General features: G+C 44.1%; 1 protein-coding gene across 4 annotated transcripts in view; it reads left to right on the top strand.

The window, feature by feature from the left end:
- HS3ST4 (heparan sulfate-glucosamine 3-sulfotransferase 4) overlaps positions 1 to 21,248 on the top strand; it is a gene marked incomplete at its 5' end in the record, with an annotated part of 435,146 nt that overhangs the window by 360,764 nt on the left and 53,134 nt on the right. The window contains one exon of one of the 4 annotated variants that reach the window (XM_084751490.1): positions 12,471 to 12,490. The exons of the other annotated variants lie outside the window; for them this stretch is intronic. Of the gene's footprint in view, positions 1 to 12,470; positions 12,491 to 21,248 lie in introns of those variants that run through there. 4 annotated transcript variants of the gene reach the window in all.

The following is a 21,248-nucleotide window of genomic DNA, read 5'->3' as shown; positions in this document are numbered from 1 at the left end:
CTTTGGGAGTTTGGATGAAGAAGACCATGTGATCAGAAGGTCAAGAATTTCTACCAGGTTGCAGTGAATTTTAAGAACACCACCATCCTCTGTACTGAGGTAGGAAAGTACATTGAAGATTAATAAGATTCAGTCCTGAATTTTAATAACGAGACCAACACATGTGCGGAGCTCCAGGCAGAATAATTGAAAGAAAACTATCTAAGTCAGACTTGGATCATCCAACACATTTGCAGTCTCTCCTCTAGTGGTGAAGGTGGGGGAAAACCTTCAGGTTAACAAGTTAATGACACCTGCCTGCGGTGCTTTTAATTACCCTGCAAATCTCTAGCAGTGACAAGCGCCAGTGCCAGATGCAGATCCCCTTGGCTCTCTGCACAGGGCCAGCACAGCTGTCTCCACCAGCTTTTCCTGATTGGGAGGAGCACAGCTTCCCAGGGCCAGTAAAGCCAATTACTCTCAAAGGGTGAATCTTTTAAGCTACAGATCAGACCCCATGATGTCAATGTGAAAAAAACCCCAGAAGCTTAATTATATTAAATGATGTGTCCCGAGACCACAGATTAGAATAGGGTACTTGGGAGGAGGACTCAGGTGTTTCTGGGAAAAAAAACTATGCCCAACCCAGGATTCAGTGCAGATCAGTCTCCCTTCTATGTCTCCTGAACTCTTTCCCTCTCTTCCATTCCTCTTTATGTTCTTTTACTGCCCAGATCTGTTATCTCTTCCTCCCTCTCTCCCTCTCTCCCCTCCCTCTCTTATCTCTTTCTCCACATATCTCTCTCTCTCTCCTTCCCTCCGACCTTTCCTCTCTCCCATCCTCATATTACCCGCTCCATCCATACAGGCCAGCTGAGCGGAAGCTGCATCACTACCTACTCATGAGAACCTTAAAGGCAAGGATGTTGAGTGACTCTTGGTCCTTCCCCCTTGTCTGTGCTCTCCTACCACCTCAAATGCAGAGATTTTTGTGATGTGTCTAGCCTTAGCTGACAACTCTTTCCAGAGCTCCCCTGAAACTAGGAGAAACATGAGAGAGAGAGAGAGAGAGAGAGAGAGAGAGAGAGAGAGAGAGAGAGAGAGAGAGAGAGAGAGAGAGAAGTCCTAACAACTTGTAAACATGTGAAATAAGCCTCAGGGACAGGCAGAGGTGATGGGTAGATAAAGGGCCAGTGTGTTTTAAAGTGGAGGGCCTTTGAAGAGCTGCCTCGGCAGCAAGACGTGATCTGAGCTGTGTGTCAGCTCAAAGAACCTCTGTGTGAAGCTCGCAGTCTGAGAGCTGCTGAGGAGGAAGCAGCAGGGTTGAAAGCTGCTACGGGATGAGACCAGAAACAGGGAGCAGGTGGGTCTGGAGAGGAGGAACTTTATGGACCAAAAGAGAGTGGCACTGCGTGTGTTGGCGAGGGGCTGTCGGTACTTCTTCCCCCAACTCCCCATCCCAAAGGCTGCATGTTTCTTTTTAGCCAACTCCATCACCCATCCATTCTTCCTTCCTTCCTTCCATCTTTCCTTCCTTCTTTTCTTCTTTCCTTTCTTCCACCCTCTCTCTCCCTTTCTCTTTTTTCAACATTTAACACTTGGGAGATGGTGTATATATATTTCTTCTAAGCTGGATTCCTCAGTGACTCTGAAACTTCAACAGCCATGACAGAGGGAAGCTATGTCCTTCGTGGTGACTCAGGCAGAGCCCGTGTCTGCATAGCATCTCAGACAAGGCAGGTACTTTTGTCACAGTTCCCACTGAATCCTGGGTGTGAGTGGTACACAGGTCTATGGTCTCTGTTCTCTGTGCTTCTTTGCTTCCGTTCAGGGCTCCCCCTCTCTAGACCCTTTCTGGTCTGCAATGAAGAATCCTGGCCTCTTGAAAGTCATTGTCTCGCGTCTTCAACCCTGACCATCTTACCTAGCACGTGCTCTCAGGTGCTTTAGAATTCCGTGATGTTTGCTGGAAAAAGTAAAGTATTCACCCTACAGCCCACCCGGCTCCAGCCCTAGGTCTCAGGCTCCTATATTTCTATGATCTGGAACCGTGTGGGTCCGCTCTGCCACCTCCGCATTATCCTTTGCTTAGTCACTAATTCAGGCTAGGAATTGAGGCTCCCTGCTGTGAAGCGACCTCCTGCCATAGTAGAGGAAGCATGCTCTGGGAGGCCTTCTGTAGCAGCCTGAAGTTCTGGACCTGGGGCTGGGAAATGCAACCTTTCTTCCTCTCCTCTCCTTTCTCTCTTATAAATAGGAAGAAGGTGACACTTGAAATTTTTCTCTACCTTTCCTAGCTCCTATCATGTGCCCAGGAAGCGATGACCCCAGACACTCGCATGGGGAACTCTGGCACCCTAGAGCATCAAACCTGGGAGTCTGGGGAAGGTAAAGCAGGTGAGAGGGTGGGGGTCTCTTCTCCAGCACCCACCCTGTGTCTGACCCATCATTAATAAGTGGTTAGTGCTGTCGAACTTTTCCTTTTTTCCCTGGCTAACATGCCCAGCTCCCAGGCATGTCCCCCCCAGATCCCCCTACGAAGGAGACAAGAAAGGCACAATTGTGCTTCTCCCCATAAAGAGCCAGGACATAGATATTTGTAACCACTCACTATTTTCTTTATTTGGTTCTTAACTTTCCTTAAGGTGTAAAGTGACGAGTTTCATTAGAAGATGTTGACATTTGTCCTGCACTTGTTCGCATCCACACCCTACTACCTTCCCCTTCCCCCCTCCTCATTTCTGCTGGACCCCATCCTCTGCCCTTATAGTACTCCTTCTAGTTTTGAAGCCTTTAAATTTTTTCAGTTCTATATATTAAGGAAAACATAGTAAAACACACTATATTTTTCCTTCAGAGTTCGGCTCTTTTTTTCCCCTAACATGATAATCTCTGGTTTCCTATGCTTTCCAGAAAATTACATGATTTCACTCTTCTGTAAAGTTGAATAAAATTCCATTATGTACATAAACACATTTTCTTTTTAAAAATTTTTTTAATTTAAACAATTTATTCAGATTACATTCCGATTGTTATCCCCTCACTTGTATCTTCCTGTTTCGCTCTCCCTCCCTCATTCATCCTATTCCTCTCCCTTAGGCCTGTGACAGAAGGGGACCTCCTCCCCCACCATATGATCAAAGCCTATCAGGTCTCATTTGGATAGCCTTCTTCCCTTTCCTCTGAGTGCCTCCAGGCCTCCCCACCAATGGGAAATGGTCAAATAGGGGGCACCAGAGTTCATCACAGTTAGTCCCTGCTCTACACACAACTGTGGAGAATGTACTGTCCATTGGCTAGATCTGAATGGGGGATCCAGGCTTACTGCATGCATTGTCCTTGGTTGGTACAGTAGTTTGTGCAGGCCCCCCCAGGTCTAGATCTGCCAACCTTGATGGTCTTATTGTAGGGTTCCAGGACCCTCTGGGTACTTCTACCTCCCCATTCTCCCATACCTCTCTCACATGGAGTACCAGTAGCAAGTCCCAGCATCTGTCCCAATCCCCCACTCAGTGAAGACTCTCAGAGAATATCCATGTTGGGCTAGTATCCAATTACAAGTGACTATATACCTTGAAATAGATTTTCTTTATCATATGTTGACAAAGATTTAGGCTGGCTGTATCTACTTCACCGTGTTATACTGTCTTAGGATTTGTTGTTGTTGTAGTTCTTCATGACTTCTATAGTGACAGAACAACCCTGTCTTGGTTACTTTTTCTGTACTCTGACAAAAGCAATTTAAGGGAAAGAGGGTCTGTTTTTACTCACACCCTCCAGTCCATCTTGACAAGAAGCTATAGCATCAGGGACTTGAGAACACTGGTAACATTGCAACCACAATGAGGAAGCAGAGGGCAGTGACTGCCAGTGCTCAGCTTACTTTCTCCTGTTTATACAGACCAGTGTACCAGCTCAGGGAATGGTGCTGCCCACAGTGGGCATGTCCTTAAATCTTAATTACCTGATCAAGATAACCCCCATCCTGATGCTCAGAGGTCTATCCCCCAGATAATTCTATATCTCATTGAGTTGGCTGTTGAAAGTAGCTATCACAAACACATATTCACCATTTTCTGTTACACAGATATACCAGAGAAGACAAGGTCAACATACGTATCATTACTGGTATTATAAAATATATTTGTAATTATCACCAGACATATACTGTTGAGTCACATATATTGTCATAGTCACTGTGACCTTGTGTCAGCAGTATGATGCCCATTGACAGGTGGGGAAACTAAGGCTCAGAGAGTTTAAATAACTCACCTTGTTTCTCAGAAGCTGAGGGACCTGCATTTGTTTCTGTCTGTGTAAATGGGAGAAATGCAGAGACCTAGGGCCAGGTATAGCCTCTGTCTCACCAAGGTGGGATATTGGGAATTCTAGAAGGGGAAGCCATGTAGAAGGCCAGAAAATAGAAGAGATGATTAAGATAAAGTATGATGACCATTTAAGACATCCTCTGAAAGAAGGGGTCATTAAACAGACCCTGATGGAGCTGTCATAATTTAACCACGCAGTGAGAGGTGACACAGGTTGTTCTCAAGAAAGTGTCTCCATTATGATGAGCTCTTCATTATAGATGCCCTTTGCCCTCTGTAATTGTGGATGTGTAATTTTTCAGTGACTCACCAGTCCTTTCTGGAGTCCAATTTCCTCATCTGTTGGGGACGGGCTGAGTAAGAGGCAGTACAAGGGACTGTGATTTCACTGTTATCTGGGCATTGGCTCAGAACAACCCCTGGGGAGTTTCCATTTGTCAAACGGAGAAAAAGAAATCAGGACCCAAGTGATGGTAATATTTTTAGGTTGTATTGCTTTCTGCAGGTTTTTAGGTTAGCTTAAATGTGGGCTTTGGGGCAGGGCAGTGACATGAATGAGCTAAAGAAACCAGTGTGTGAGAGCTCCTTGGCCCTGAAAAGCGGGGGGCGACACAGCTCTCAGTCACAGCAGGGGGTGGGCAGCTATGTGGTGGTGGTGGCTAAAAGGTCTTAATGGATGGTACTCTCTCCTGCTTCGTAATTATGGGATGCTTTCCTGTCTATCATGCCTAGGCCCTGCAGCAGCAGTGGAGAACCACCACTCTTCTGCTTTATCCATGCCTCCCCCAGAGTAGAGGTGCATCCATCCAGGAAGACTGGACACTACCTCCCTGGTATCTGCTTCAACCAATACAAAAGCAATAAAGCAAGTCTGGGACAATGGGTTTGGGAGCAAATTCAGAGAACACTCCACTCATTTCTTTCTTGCTACAGATGGAGAAACTGAGCCCTGGACTGGGTGTGGTGGCTCACACCTTTAATCCCAGCACTTGGGAGGCACAGACAGGAGGATCGCTGTGAGTTCGAGGCCAGCCTGTCTGGAAAGGCAAGAAGAATAGATGAGGTTATGGTAGCTAAGTACTTGTTGGACCTAAGTGCTCTGAGTGTCATGCAAAGAAGAAGATGTTCATGGAGCCTTTCTCACTGGGCCCCCATGCATTATCTCAGTTTACACTTTTTGTATGGGGGTGGGGTGTTCTGCCCCCAAATACCTAGATTGATGAGAAGCTGGGTGGGTTGTGTCTTCCTTACGGATGTTCAAAGAGTGTGGGGGTCAAGACAGAGTCTGAGTCTGAGTCAAGCAGGAATATCAGAGAAGAAACCTTGAGGCTCAAACTCCAGGCAGAAGGTAAAGTCAGACAACTGAGATTTATCCTAAGGCAGATGCAGGATTTAGAGGCAAACTGAGACTTGGCCTAAATGACAGTCTCTGGAGTCCAAGATGGCTAGCGTTGGGCTGTTTAGACTGTTCATTTCCCTCACGTTCTCTTTGTCTTCCAGATCCTCACTTCTTTTATCCCTCCCATTCTTCCTCCTTCCTTCATTTTTTGAATGCTCACCACAGAGTGTAAGATCTGCTTTGCTCAGAGACCCAGAAAAGCTGATCTCTTTTCACAAACCATCTCCTTGCACCCTTTTTGAAAAACATACTTTATATGTTTTGAGATTGTGTCTCACTATGTAGCCCTGGCCAGCCTGGAACTCACTATACTGAGTGGGCTGTCCTCCAACTCACAGAGATCTGCCTGCCTGGCACCTGAGTGACTAAACATGTGTGCACCACCGTACCCAGGCTTCTTTCATGCTTATCAAGGAACTGGGGTGTATAGGAAAGGGGTTTTTAGATACCAGTGTTTGAAAAATAGGGAGAGGACAGGAAATGATTCACTCGCCTTGTCTTTAATTCTTTGTCACTCAGACCTAGGTGTTTTGGCACTTTAGGGGTGTCTGGGGCTAGTAACCTAAGTAGGGTACTAGTGGTGTTTAAATAGGAACCCTACCCATCACAGTGGAGTCGAGTCCATGTTAGCTCTGTACCAGACCTCGTCTCCCCAGCTTTATAGATTTCCTGTGCGCTGCTTGCTCTCTGCTTTCTGATAACTCAGGGTTTGCAGTACCCAGATCACTGGTGTATGTGCACTGCTCTCCACTTGCCTTTCCATGTTCTCAGTTACTAACCAATCCTAGCATTGATCCTGGCTCATCTGTTCTACCATCTTGCTAGGGTCACCCTGAGTGCAATGGCTGAGGGATCCCCACAGGGGTTCTGAGTTAGGATAAGTTGGGATCAAGAAACAAGGGTATGACCCCAGGACAAGCAGGCCAGACACTTCTCTGAAGTTACAGGATGCTATAAGGCTGTCCTCACATTGCACAGGAAAGAAAAGAGTGTCATGTAAGCATGTCCCAGCCAGGGGATCGGGGAATGGAGTGTAAATGGGAGAGTTTAACAATTCCAGCTGAGTCAGGTGCAGTGTCTTTCAGGCTTTGGGGGACAACAGACTAAACACTTCATCAGTGTTTGGAAATGTCTAAGGTCCAAGCTTGGCTCAGTCCTGGTGGTTGGTCTCAAAACAATATGGCATTCCACTGACTTCAGGACTTGGAAAACAAGTAGAATGATTTGAAGACCCCGTAGATACTTAGCCGTACTAGAGGTTGGGATTGTACCCCAGCAGAGCTCTCCTGCTCAGGACTCACAATGACTGAGCATGTATTCTATTTTCTACCAAATACCATATTGAGGAAGGAAGCAACATATTTTCAGTTCTCTTTGATCTTGAATTGCTCAAGAGAACAGGGTAGCCTCAAACTCTACTTTGCAATTGATCAGCGTGGCTTTTTAGTTAATTATCTGATCAGTCATTAGTTACCAATTGTCTGGGGACTCCGAGTCTCCCTGGTTTCTAACACCTCATTAACTGGAGGAATTCTCTGCTTTTAGTACTTCTGGGCTTTCCATTCTACAGTGAGTCCTCTGTCTTTTATGAAGATGTTCAGTAGGACAAATGCTGTCTTTCTGATCCTTGAGGAACACAGCTCATTATGTGTCCCCATCCTCTGAAGAGCCTGTTTATTCCTCTTCTGTTTCTGGCTTCCAAGCAGATTCCCTGGTCATGGAAAAATGCACACACAGCCAACAGTCCCATGGAGACGTGGTGTTTCTGAGCAGCTTTTGAAATGGAAACTTGTCAAAGATTTTCCTTCTTTCTTTCCAGTATGATTAAATTATTTCCACAGATGACTGAATGCTGCCACAAAGCACACTAATGAATTGTCTGGGCATGACTGAAACCACATGGTCTTTCTATACAAGCAGATCCCTCATTACCCACAGGTACTTGCTGCTGGTGTGACACTGCCTGAAAGAGTAACTTAAGGTCAATAAATGGACTGAATCTCACCTCTATCCACATCTTTCTTCTGCTAGCTCTCTCTGACCTCCACCCACCATCTTGCTCTTATAAATGACAGAAAACCTGACTTAGTTTGTGTACTCGGGTAAAAGTTTGTAAGTTTAGGAATATTAAATGAACAAGTTATCCTAGCTTCAAGTAACTTGACTTATGGGGCTCAAATATTGTCATCAGGACCCGTTTCTCAGTTTTAATTTCAACACAGGACTTAAATTTCCATGTTACCACCATCCTCTGGTCTGTTCTGATTTAGGAAGGCTAAAGGCAGTCAACAGCTTTGGTCTCAGATTTTCTCGCATGTTAGTCTAACATCCCTCCCTCCATCTCCTCCTTTCTTTGCCTCTCCTTGTTTTTCTCTACAGCCTCTTGCAATTTCCTGATTGGACTGCCTCAGATCACGTGATTAGCAGTAACAGATTCTTTTTAGCAGAGCAACGTGAAGATTTTGGTGAGGTTAGGACATGTGCTCTGCCTTCTGGAATTGATAATGTCATTCTACCTATAATGTATGGACTAAAAAGTGGAAATCACATACCTATTAGTTAACCATGAAGCGCATGTTTCAGAGCCAACTTTTTCAAATCCAGATCCAGTTGAATTGCTTTAGGTCCAATTTGGAAAGCTTAGGTAACGGACCATGATGTGAATGGGTCTGAGTCAATTCCTTAACCCAGAGCTAGCTTGCTGTTTAATGTTCTTGGGATCTTTGTTTTCTTATCTCTGAAATGAGTATTAGCCTTTGCGTAGTGGTTTTCATAATGATTGACTCATATTAAACATCTGTATCTTCTCATTTACATATATGTTTGATAGCTCCTTGGTAGATGTCAGTCAATGAAGAGCTGCTTCATTCTACCCATGTTATTTGTACTTGGAGATGGGATAGTTGTACTGAGATTTAAATAGGTATCCCCAGCATATTCGATTTTTAACAATTTGCCTTGGCATTCAAATCATCTTTCATACTACGTACCATGTGCTATTGGGACACTCCTATTCATATCATGAGCCCCTCCTGTAGCTATCCTTATTTTCCTGGAGTTCCTTTTTAATCTGTCTGCCTCTTGTAGTGTTAGATACAAGGATCTTTGTCATTCTCTCATCTTTGTGGCCTACCCCGCCCATTTGTAGGTGAGATGAGACAAGGATCATCCATGTCCTGAGATAAAACAAATAGAAACAGGAGAGGTTGAATATTTTCGGCACCATGTTAGCTGGAGTTGGAAATGGTTTGGGGAGTCACCCGCCTGTCACAGCTTCTCTTCTGTAGGAGCAACCCAGGTGAATGGTCTGGGGATAGAGTGGGTTGTTTAGAAGTCAGTGGTAAAGCTTCCAAATTCCACAAAACCATGGGAAACAAAACCACTGTAAATCAGAACTTCTCTGTTGACAATTAGGCAAGTAGTGTCCTCTATACCAGCAGAGAAACTAAAGTAGAGCCCATGCATGGTATACATTCAAGATATAATTCATTTGTAAGTGTCTTACTGAACTCAAATGAAGGTGAGTGACTAATGTAGACACATGAGTAGGGAAGTGTCCACATATGTAATTTTGTAGATTATGGTGTGCAGTGTAGCCCAAACCTCCTCTAAAGAAACCAGCCACTGCTCATCTCCCAATGGCGCCTTAAGTGTTCTTTCTAAGTCATCTTTTGAAGAGAGAATGGGAATTTTGACTTCTAATCTAAACTCGATTTTCAAATGTAGACTAGGTGTTGGGATAAACATCAGCAAAGCCCAAAGGCAGCACTGTGCCTCCAGTAAAGAGCCAGATGAGGGTTGTAGACATCCTGGTAGAGTCAAGGATGAGAGAAAAGAGCACAGTGTTCCTAAAACCATATTAAGGAGAGGTGTAACCTAGCCAAAGAAGAGCAAACAGGACTCACCGATAGCTAGGGAGCCCTTTGCGGAGGATGTCATCAGAGTAGTGAAGGACCAGGGGCAGGGGTGGTGTGGATGTGCATTCTTATTCATCTGGCTAAATATCAGCTGGCAACAAAAATTTGAGACCTAATTAAAATTGTGCAAAAGTATGTTAGACAGTCAGACAGATTATGTAAAAGGCAAGAGATGCAGAAAGGAAGAGGCAGAATTATGCCCTCTTACTGAGAACTTTGATTTTTGAATCTTTGAATACAAATATATGTTACAATAAATTGTATTGGTTTGGCCTAGGAAGCTGATAACTGGCACAGAGAGACTGAAACGTACTTTAAAGCTGCAAGCACTTATGCCGGGCAGAGTCTAAACTGATTCTAATCAACTCATAAACTAAAATAAACTACTCTAAATCTCATAACATACATATATCACATATCCCAAGCACTTGCCAATCTGATCCCCAGACGCTTCTTCCTCTTTCCTCATCAACTGTCAGCTGTCTTCTCTCCCTTCAACACTCAATTCTTGGCTCATCCCCCTCTCCAGGAAGTCCCGCCTCCCACTTCTTGTTCTTCTGCTCAGCAGATTGGCTAAACAACGCTTTATTGATAGTCGTTACATCCACTCAAGGCATTCCTCCACAAATTATAGTCACAGGGAACCAAAATAAATAGGAAGTAACTCCCTCTCCTTGCAATCTTGATGTAATCCAGATAGAAGAAAATTAGAGAGCATGTGCCTTGGACCTTGCATAAGCTCCTTAGTTTTGTGAGAAAAGAGCCAAACAAGGAAATACGCCATTGTCTACAGTTCATATACTTAACAAAACAAATGTCCTCCCCTTAGATAAAATGACACAGATGTTTAGAGGGTACGTGTTTTGAGAGTCTCTGAAAGAAGACCTGGGTGGCTCCCACAAGGCACTTGTCCCTCTAATAATGGAAAAAGGCAACTCAACATCAGTGGACTCAGGGTTTCGACACAAGAAATGCTAATTACAAGAAAACAGAATGCCCTTGCAGAGGCGCAATTAAGGCTTTCCTATGTAAGCACTGAAAAATTCAAATGATTGCTCACTTCCCTTAGATATAGACCCTGTTCTCAAGTCTATGACCAAAGGGAGAACATCCCTTTGCAGCCTGAGACATTAGAGGCAACTGTTTTTTAGACATCAGGTCTATGTGTAGTATGAATTCCTATGAAGATTTTATGTAGTATGTGTTAGCATCAGCATCTGTGCCATGGACTAGTGATGCAGACAGGTAGAGACATGTGGGCCAGGTAGGGAGTTCTGTGAAAATACATGGAGTTCTATGTAGAGGGATGAGGCTGTTTGTCACAAGCCACAGGGATGGCCAAGGAGAGTGACCTGCCTTTGGTAATCCCTGTTAAGGACAGTTCCAAGCTTCCCTAAACAAGCATGCAAGCTGGAGAAACTCTTCATGGTTCCTGTGTGAATGTTCCTTCTACCTTCCCCAAAACTACTTCTGGCCAACGTGTTGCTAAGCCCTTTCTGGAGAGAAGTGCAGAATCAGCCATAGTAGCTGTCCCTTCCATTTAACACTCAATTCTGATCACTAACACGGCAGAGTCATTCATCTCTCCTCCATTTGTAGTCAAAGATGTTTTGGTGCAACTTCATTCTGCCACTCATTGGTTGTGCGGCCTTGTCCATTTCTGCTGCTTCACTGGTTCCCAGTTGCATCTCCAGGAAAATGGGCAGAAGAGATTGTCCTCTATGACTGAGGGGGGAAATGCCATAAAAACATGAGTTACTAGCCAGTAACCAAGCAGGGTCAGTTCTCCTTGCTTAAAACATTATCCAAGAGAATGCAGAGTGATTTTCATGTTCTCAAATCCAAAGGATATACTGCCTGAATTTACACAGTGAGTATTTGTCCGTCTTTTAGCCTCTGTCACATATGCCAAAGGTTAATTTTCTCCTTCATGTAGCTCACATTGATTAAGTACTTTGCTGGGAACAGACATAGTTCTATTTTTTTCTTCAAAGATTATCTTAGCTTCCTGGGGGAAAGAACTACCATATTCACTGCACTGGAGTGCCTTCATCTGAAAGGCTGACAGTTGTCAAGACTAACTGTAACATCAGTTGCATAGTGGGTCCTGACAACAAAGGGACTGATAAGTTAGGTTTGATCTTAAGATCATTACTTTCTATTTTTACCTTTCTATTACTGCCTTTACTTTCTATTTTTACATTCTAGGGATAGAGGTCAGGGGTTCTATGTAATTCACATACCTACCCAGAACTTGAGAGAGATCTGAACCCTGGCCACATGATTTGAAAGCCCCTGCCCTTAATCAGTTCATTAAACCTCCCTCCATCAACTGATGAACAACATTTCAAGCAGAATCATCTATCACCTCAATCATCTATGCCCTTCAGGGTTCAAGTGGTCACTTGACACTGTTCATTTTTTGAGGTAATGGAAAGAAAATTATAGAATAAATTCAAAACCCTGAAAAATGTACCACTAAAAATTATACCTAATGCAGGAGCTATAATTTGGCATTTCAGGATATTGTTTTGCTCTCAACACCAAATGCCTTTTAATACTTAGATGGATCTGTTTGACTTTTGCACATTCAACTTTGTGTGTGATATTAAGAGTATGTTGTAGGTAAAAGTTAGCATCTTGATAAATGTGTACAGAAATGACTTCAAACTCTCCACTCTTTGCAGTTCAGTATTGCATCCTTTGCCATGAAGTAAACATCTATTTCGATGTCTTCCAAAGCAGGGCTCAGCCATGCCATGCTCCCACCAATAGGATGTGGTACAATTAAGCTGGTTCATTTCTGAGTCTAGGATCCAGGAAGGCTTCTGATATTTGACCTTCTGGATCCATGCTTCTCCTTGAAAGTAAGTAAACCCAAGGGAGCCTGCTGGGAATCCAAGTCCACACTAGCCAAATACTAATAATCTCATCTGAAGATGTCCTCGACTGCTAGCCCTTAGAAAACCTGCTAGCTGACTACAGATGTTTCAGTAAGTCAATCCCAAACCAGAAGAACACAACCCAGATAATAAAACCTGAACCCAGTCAACTGATATGCCCAGGAGTAAAGCAAAGGGCAATTGTTTAAACTCCAGAAGTTTTCAGAATGTTTGTTATGCAGCAATAGCTAACTGACATAGCTTCTATCTTGGAGCATTGATGTAGGAATAGAATGGTGTGATAACTATTGGCAAATGTATAAAATTCCAGGGTGAACATTTACCTTGGAAGAATGTCTTACATTTACTTTTTCACAGAAAACATTCCTATTGAAATAACTCCATTTTTTTTCTATATCCAGTTTCTATAGCAACCTGATACTTTTGTTCTCTGCTCTGGTCTTCCTGATCATATCACTTTGCAGTTAGTCAACATGATGTTGGAACCTTGGTTGTTATGGTAACCTGGGACCATTTTTTTTAATAAAAAAATCTATTCCATTGACATTGTTTTTGAGGAGACCTGTGCTTTAGTCTTGTACTCATCTGGAGAAACTTGTGGTGCTGAGTGAAAAGCATCTCAGCTACCACCTCTCTGGGGAGAAATTCTTCATTAAAGCTCCTTCCAGAAACCACAGACATTCTGTGCTTTTATGGATTTTTCTTATTTGAATGCCTCCCAGAATTTTAGTGAATTGCAAAGTATGTTTTAAAAGTCCTAAAAGAGTCTGACTTGCTAATAGAAAACATGTGTAGCCGAATTGTCATTAATTATGCATGAAGCCCCATAGGCAACTCTGCAAAGTGCTCCACAAAGCCTTCAGATAAGATTCTTCATGGTGTGTAGGGGAGCTGCATGCAGCATCCCGGTATAGACTGATCCATGGGAGGAGAGGAAGGAGGAGGGAGAAAGGGGGCCAGCCTGGAGGGCCACAGGGAGAGTTCCACAGAAGACTCAAAACAAGGGAGCAGATGGGGAGTCAGTAGCTAAGGCATTTAAGTCCAAAACACGCTCCAGAGGGGAAAAGTAAGTATTGTATTCTTAGAGATTCAGCAGTTTGCAGGAGGCCTAGGGCACTTGCACATTTGAAGCTTTTCTTATATTCAAAAATTCACAAAATATTTACTGGGCATATGTAATAGAGACATGTATTGGTTACTTTTCTCATTGCTGCCACCAAATACCTAACATGAAGCAGCTTAAGGGAGGAAAGCGTTATTTTGGCTTACAGTTTGTAAGGACACAGTCTATCATTCTATGGAAGGCATAGCCGGAGGTAGCTTCATGGGGGCAGAATGTGCAGTGACTGCTTGTTACTCCTTGCCTTGGAATAACATGAGTCCTGAACCAGGACTGGGCTGCCACCCATAAAGGTCTATCTCCTAGCAACCCACCTCCTTAATGTTCCACAGTCTCACAGAACAGTACCATCAGCAGGGGACCAAGTGTTCAAACACACAAACCTGCAGGGAGCACTTCTCATTGAAACCATAACAAGACATCTACAAACTATTTACATCTGATGCTTTTCCTAATGAAAGCAGGATGTGATAAAGACACATCTGCTGCAGGATAATTAGAGGATTATTTAAAAGTGCATTCATTAGTCATAGCCCAAAACCAAAGCACGGCTCAGGTGCAAAGCTCTAGGATGCACCAGGATGAGGACCAGAAGTGTGAGGAAGAAGCCTATTCTCCTCAGGTCCAAACAACATTGGATTTTGTGATACAAGCTTTCATTTGCATCAACCTTGTCCCTGTTCTAAACTACACTTGTCCCTCTTTGAATCATGGGAGTATATTTTCCAATGTGCAAACTTACTTGGAACATTTGTTAGAAATCAAGCTGGGGCTGGGCATGATGGCACACGCCTTTAATTCCAGCACTCGGGAGGCAGTGGCAGGTGGATCGCTATGAGTTCAAGGCCAGCCTGGTCTACAAAGTGGGTTCAGGACAGCCAAGGCTACACAGAGAGACCCTGTCTCGAAAAACCAAAATAAATAAACAAATACATAAATAAAATCAAGCTCGGCCACTGGAAACATATGTCTTTGTTCAATAGACCTCCATCTTCAGAACAAAAGAGCCTCATCTTGGTATCTCTACATTTTGAGGAAACTAAAGGAAGAATATGAAATAAAAGCCAGAGCTAGATGGTGTGAGCCAAGTAGAAACCTCAGCACCAGGAGAAATGCTGTCCCTAGTGTATGACCTTGAGTAGCTCCTATCCTCTCAGAGACTGTGTCTCAGCTCCCATAGATCATGCAGATGCTCTGGGACAGGACCATTCCCAGTCAGATGAGCCAGGAATTTATACAAAGACTTGTTTGATTTCAGATGAGAAAAGCAATTTAGCCAACCTAGAAGGAGCCTGCTCCATCACCTACCTGCCTTCCAAAAAGCTTATGTGGTGGTTCTTACTGTGGTTTGAGTTTGAGACATGGCATACCAACCCTAAGGCCAGGCAGCAGGGTGGTGATCTCTCAGGATCTGAGATTGAAAGAGATATGCATATGGCACACAGAGGATATAACACACTGGCAAAGCAACTATCTAACATGTACACACTCTTGAGTTCCCCAAAACTGCACAGAGATACTCAGAAATTTAAGACAGTGCCCACAAGATGGTAACTCTGGGTTTGTGCCCAAGAGACAGTATGCTAACTGGTTAGTACCATGCTTGTGAGATGGAAAAAACAACCTATTTCCGATGCTTAAATGACTTTCTACCTGCAAAGGTGTAAAACAGAGTCTAAAAAACAGTATCATGGCTCTCATTGCTTTATCCATATTTTTTTTTAACCTGGCAAGCATTATTCAAGAACTTCCTCTGTAGCTGGCACATTAGAGCTCAGCAGCAGCAGCAGCAGCAGCAGCAGCAGCTCAGCTTCAGCTCACAGGCACATCACTCTAATTGTAATGTCAAGGAGAGGCATGGACTTTATGTAGAATGAAAATTACTCTTCAACCTCATACATACTATTCTCCCTTTCAGACTTTCAGAGCTTTTACTCTCTAGGTTGTAGCGCTAAGATCAAAGCACCCACTAAGGCACTGCATACAGTGTGGGTTTAGGGGCCTTTACAGAATTCTGCCAGAATAGTTTGATTTGGGGTTGTGATGCTGCCTTCTCCTTCTATTGCTGTGATAAAATGCTCAACAAAAACAAATTAGGAAAAGAAACATACATTTTGGCTCACAGTTCAGACGTATAACCCCATCACAACAGCAGGAGACTGAGGCGACTGGTCACACTTCATCAGTAGTTCAGAAACAGCATAGCAGATGTCTTCTTAGCATTTATAATTAATACTTTAACTGTGTGTATTTGTGAGGGTATGTGCACATCAGTGCAGGTTCCCACAGAAGCCAGAGACTTTGCATCTCCGGAGCTGGAGTTACAGGCAGTCGCGAGCCGTGTGCCTGAGTGATAGGAACCAAGACTGGGTTCCCCGCAAGAGAAGTAGAGCTCTTCATAGCTGAACCATCTCTCCATGCCTACGAGTATCAAATCCTATGCTCAATGTGGCCAGGGCTTCCCTGATCAAGAGAATTCTCATGTGTGTGCAGAGTCTGCCTCCCAAGGGACCATAGAATTCATTAAGATGACCCTAGAGATGAACCATCTCAGGCCCTAAACATGTGGCTATGCATTTGTTTTCTTCCAGTTGTCACCCCTGTTAGCTTCAGGCAGCTGTCTAGTGAGACAGCATTAGTTCGTGACCCCTTTGTTACATCTGGGGTTACAGGAACTTACCAAGAGAAGATCTTATTTTATTGCCAGCGCTCTGCTTGGCCACTGTGATGACATCACAGCAAAGCACATTGCTGCTGCCGTGCGCTACTTATCATTTATCGGCTACAACTCTGGATGTTTAATTAGGATATTTTATCCATCCCTTCTCTGCCTTCAATTTTCCTAACTAAGTGTCCTCCCAGTTATAACGCAATGTAGCATGTCTGTGTTACTTCCTGCTCTCTAAAACCAGGGAGTCTTAGTTTCCCCCATGGTATCTGGAAGGCTTCTCGCCCTCCCACCCCTCCCCCCACCACTTACAAAAAATTCTGCTCAAAACTTTTTTTTGTTCAGCAAAGTTTTTTAACGGCACCCATCCTTCAGATAGGTTATTTCCTGGCTTTGTGGCTAGAAAAGCTTAATGCGTGTCTCGTCTTCTTTGCAAGTAGGTCAAGATCATGTCATGCTCAGAACAATTTGAGGTGGCAGACATTGGTTGGGATTTGAGGATGCTTTTGATTTCTTCATAAAGAGGATACTTTCCTCCACTTCCTGTTTGAAATGCCGCTGTGATGCCTGGAGCTACAGCTATCTGACAATGATAAGGAACAAAGACAAACCCCGCAGCCTGCTGAGACTGGTGAGAGGAGGAAGGAAGAAGGGACAGTGGTCCTTGTGTCACTTCCTCATCATCAGCTGGAGTTAGGCACAGTTTCTGTCTGGTCCCTAGAGTCTCTGAGCTAGAGGATTGGTCTTCAGCACGTTGTTGGGAATCTGGGCCAAGTACATCATGGAAGAAGCAGCCATTTCTAGGGTGAGTACCGGTCTCAGGACGGACTGTGAGCCCCGTTGTTATAAACAGGTTTGGCACATGCTCTGAATGACTCTTGCTCTGGTTTCCAACTTGCAATCTCTCTCCCTCCCTCCCCACTTCTTCCTCTCATCTTCTATCCCTCCCTCCTGCTCCTTATCACCCTCCCTCACTCCTGTCCCCTTCTTCCTCCATCCCCATGATGCCATTTGTGAGGTCATGTATCTAGAGCTTTCACAGGGTTGCCAGGTGACCAGGAATAGCGCGCTCCTAGAGTTCTGCAACTGAGTTCAATAAACCTCTTTTCTGTGTAAGTCTCCTAGCTTCAGGTATTTTGTTATAAAGATTCAAATTGGACAGAAAAATCAGATGAATACTTATGTTAGCAATCTTGGTTTTTGGACTCAGAATAAAGCTTTGTTTTCTAGGTAAATAGCATACAGAAGAATAAGGTGGCTATCCATAGTTTCTGATTTTGTCCCTTGTCTGGTGTCCTTCAAATAGCATGTTTTCCATTTGGTTTAATGTTGGTTCCCTGACTAAGTCAAATGAGTTCACTAGAGACAGGGGAGTGCCCAGCACTGTTTTGCTTTGTTTTTCATTTTTTGTTTTTGTTTGTTTGTTTTAGTCTAACTATGAAAGACCTATACAAAATATTGGTGAGTTCCAGAATGTTACTCTCTTCCCTCTCTCTCTCTCTCTCTCTCTCTCTCTCTCTCTCTCTCTCTCTCTCTCCTCTTCTGCTCTGCCCAAAGGCTGGTATCTACCCTTTTCTTTGCACAACATTTGTTGCTAATAATCACCACATTCTTTGATGACCCTTTACATGTCCCTCCCTCTCATTATATGGTGATTACCCAAGGGTGGTGCATGGTTGTATTTCTAGTACTAACGCCTGCATCTGACCCATAATGATGCTCAACAAAGGTTTGCCCAAAGGATGAATAATATCAGGATACTAGGCACTGGAATAGGTTAAGGCTGACTAGCAATTTTACTAGAAACTTGCATGCTTCATTTCACGACATGGGCTCCTGCAAATATTCTACGAAAATTCTGTGGACCTTTGTGGATGCCATCACAAACTGAACTGAACTTCCTGGGAAATGATATGGCATAAGCCTTAGCACCTTCTGTCTGGGTATGAATGAGAGTTGGATTTAATTACATTACATAATATATTCCCCAAAGGTCTCCCGATGCGGTGAATGTACCCCAGCTACTCACTCATGCTGCCATGGGTTTTTTGTTACTAAAAAAGAATCCATTATTACTTTAAATTTTTATTACTTTTAACTGTAAGCATTATTATTATTAATTGAACATTTATAACTTTATATTAGTAACATTATTAATAGCAATATCGTATGTATTATATAAATCGTATATATAGGGTGTAACATGATGCAAACTAACTAAACCTAATTAACGTATCCCTCTTCAGTGCTGTACCTGAAATACTGCATTCAGCCAGGCTCAGAATTTGACATGAACTAGAGAGTTATATTGACGAGCCATGCCATAGGGCCGTCATCCGTACTGTGAAGACACCCAGCCGCAGCAGAGAACAGAGCTGAGAGAGGTTACCCCAATATTTGGGCATGCAGGAAATAAAGAGTAGGGAGCAGGGAAGCAGCTGGCTTCTGCTACGTGACAGACTGTCCCAAAAGACTACTTACCGACCCCGTGCTTCCACAGAGCAGCTCTCCCACCCTTCTCACTTAGGCACCTCCCTGTGGCCACACTCCTCTAACTGGTCTTTCACTGTGCTGGGTGCTCATGGGAGTGACTCAGCCTCCTAGAGACTAGATTTTCTTTGCATCATGGTCATCTCAGGACTCTCAGAGGATGAAGAAAAGCAGGAGCTGCAAAATAACTTAGGCCTGGGTGCAAACTGTTGCCCTTTACTTTTCACAACTGCTTGGTTGGACATTGCTGTGACTGACAACAAGCTTGCGCTTAAGGCAAGAAGGAAATAGACTCCATCGTTGAAAAGGAACAGCCACGGGATGGTCCAAGTTAACATGGTCAGAGGAAGTATAAAGCTGAGGGGCATTGTGACAACAACCAGAGGAAACTGGAGATCAGCTTGCTTTCTGGCCACTTCCGTTCTCCCTGACCACCTCATGTCTCAACCACCTCACACCTATCTCATCACCTTAGCCCCGTGCTCTTCAGTATTCTGTTCTGAGCACTCACTGCCTCCTGACATGTGACACCTTTGTGTTTGATGGTGTGTCTACCTTACAGATACTATGCTCACTTCAGGACAGCATGGACTTTATTGGTTTTGTTCACTGCTGTGCATCCACGTGTCATACTGGTGCCTGACACATCCCTGGGACTCAACAAATACTGACTGCATGTATCAGTTGTGTCACCCAAAAGAGATTCATATAGATATGATTGAGTGAACTCTTATCCCGAGCCTTCTGACAACCCTCAGCAATGAACATATATGTATGTGTCATTGGAAAGTAGAGTGAAGCCTTTGGGAATAACTAGTAGCCAGAAAAAAACTGTCTATTGCAAAAGAAAAATGTGCAGTAATAAAGCAAAAACCCCAAAGCCAAAGCCAAGCAAAACAAACAAAAAACCAACAACAAAAACAGACCTGTGCACGTGGCCCAGCTCCTAGCACTGTGCATTTGCTAGTTGGCAGCAGCGGGCTTACTGTGTCATATTAAAAAGTCTTGGCTGCTATGGTTTAGTAATGAGTGGAAGTGCTGGGCTTTGGAGAGATTAAAATTATTTTCAGCATTAAACAGGATCTATCCGAGCTGATGCGCAGATATATCTTGAATATAGATTCCCCAGACCAGAAAGATTATAAGACATTAAGTCTATGTAAATTCAACTATCCATTGATGTTTGAGCAAATTCAACAAGAGATTTGACTTTGGGGCTTTACAGACAAATAGATATGGCTAGGGGCAAATGCACATCACTATCTTTAACCATGGTGCTGTATTCCCCTGGAAGATTCTGCAGCTGAGTGACTGTCTAACAGGTCACAGTTGAGAGCCCAAGCAATTATGCCAGAGTGTGTTAATAATAAAACAGGAAAACGACTATGTTTGCCTTGTATGAAGATGAAAGCAGCTGTTGATACCAATTCAGGAAACTGACAGGGAGACGAGGAGCACCCCTCCTTGTTGGCAGATGAAAGGAAGGATCCCCCCTCCCAGGAATGTCTCAGCCCCCTTTGCTGGTAACCAGGGCTGCAGGTGGCACCATCAGCATGTCACTCGGTGGCAGAGTCAGGCAGATAGAGTTTACCAAGGCTGCCCTGAGCCGGCGCCTGGGTAGTCTGCGACATAATAAACGAGCTGCCTCTGCAGGATAAACGACAGCTGTGACTGAAGGAATAAACAGAATAATCTGGACTTACACGAGCCACGGGGGGCTTTTGGCGGCATGCAAATTCACCAGCTTATCGAATGTATCCACTGAAAATGAAGAGCTCTTTTGAAACTGGCAGTCATGGGGAAGCAGTGAATCTGACATTGCTGGTCACGCTCAGGAGCTGAGGCTGGCAGAACGGAAAGCCCATGCTGCTGCCATAGGCTGTGTAAGAAGCGCAGTGATGACAGAAAGGATGGCACTGGGCGCTTACTGGACTCTTACTCTCTGCTGATCGTTTGGTATGCACCGTGTCATCACATACGACAGAAACCTAGTGGGGAGGGCTGTGCAGATGAGTAAACTGAGGCTAAGCTGAGATCTGTCCCTGGCAGGCTCTGTCTGACTGCAGACGGTCTACTATCATACACGAAGCAATTCATGTTGAGGAGGAGGGCCAAAGAACTTCCTCCTCGTGGGCATGTGTCTCAGCTCTGCTGCATGTCATGAAGGCACAGTGCCCAGCTGGCTTATTGGAAGAAGCCAATAATCACAGGCACAGTGTGTGAGATCTTGCTCTCTGATTGCAGGGTGTTGCATGTGTTGAGGTGGCAGTCTGTGTTTTCACTAATGGTCACAACAAATTTCATAAAACCAGATGCTGTTGCTAGCCTGACTTTAAAGATGAGGACATTCAAGTACCTTGCAGGAGGGCACTTGAAGCTTCCTCACGTGGCTCTTCAGAGAGCTCCTCCTTGGCTCCACCCCCTGCTTGTAGGCTGGAATCAAG

Source organism: Acomys minous (genome assembly GCF_964271855.1).
Source record: "Acomys minous genome assembly, chromosome: 2".
NCBI classification, from domain to species: domain Eukaryota; kingdom Metazoa; phylum Chordata; class Mammalia; order Rodentia; family Muridae; genus Acomys; species Acomys minous.
Note: the sequence above shows the minus strand (reverse complement) of the source record. Positions and strands in the feature narration are given on the sequence as shown.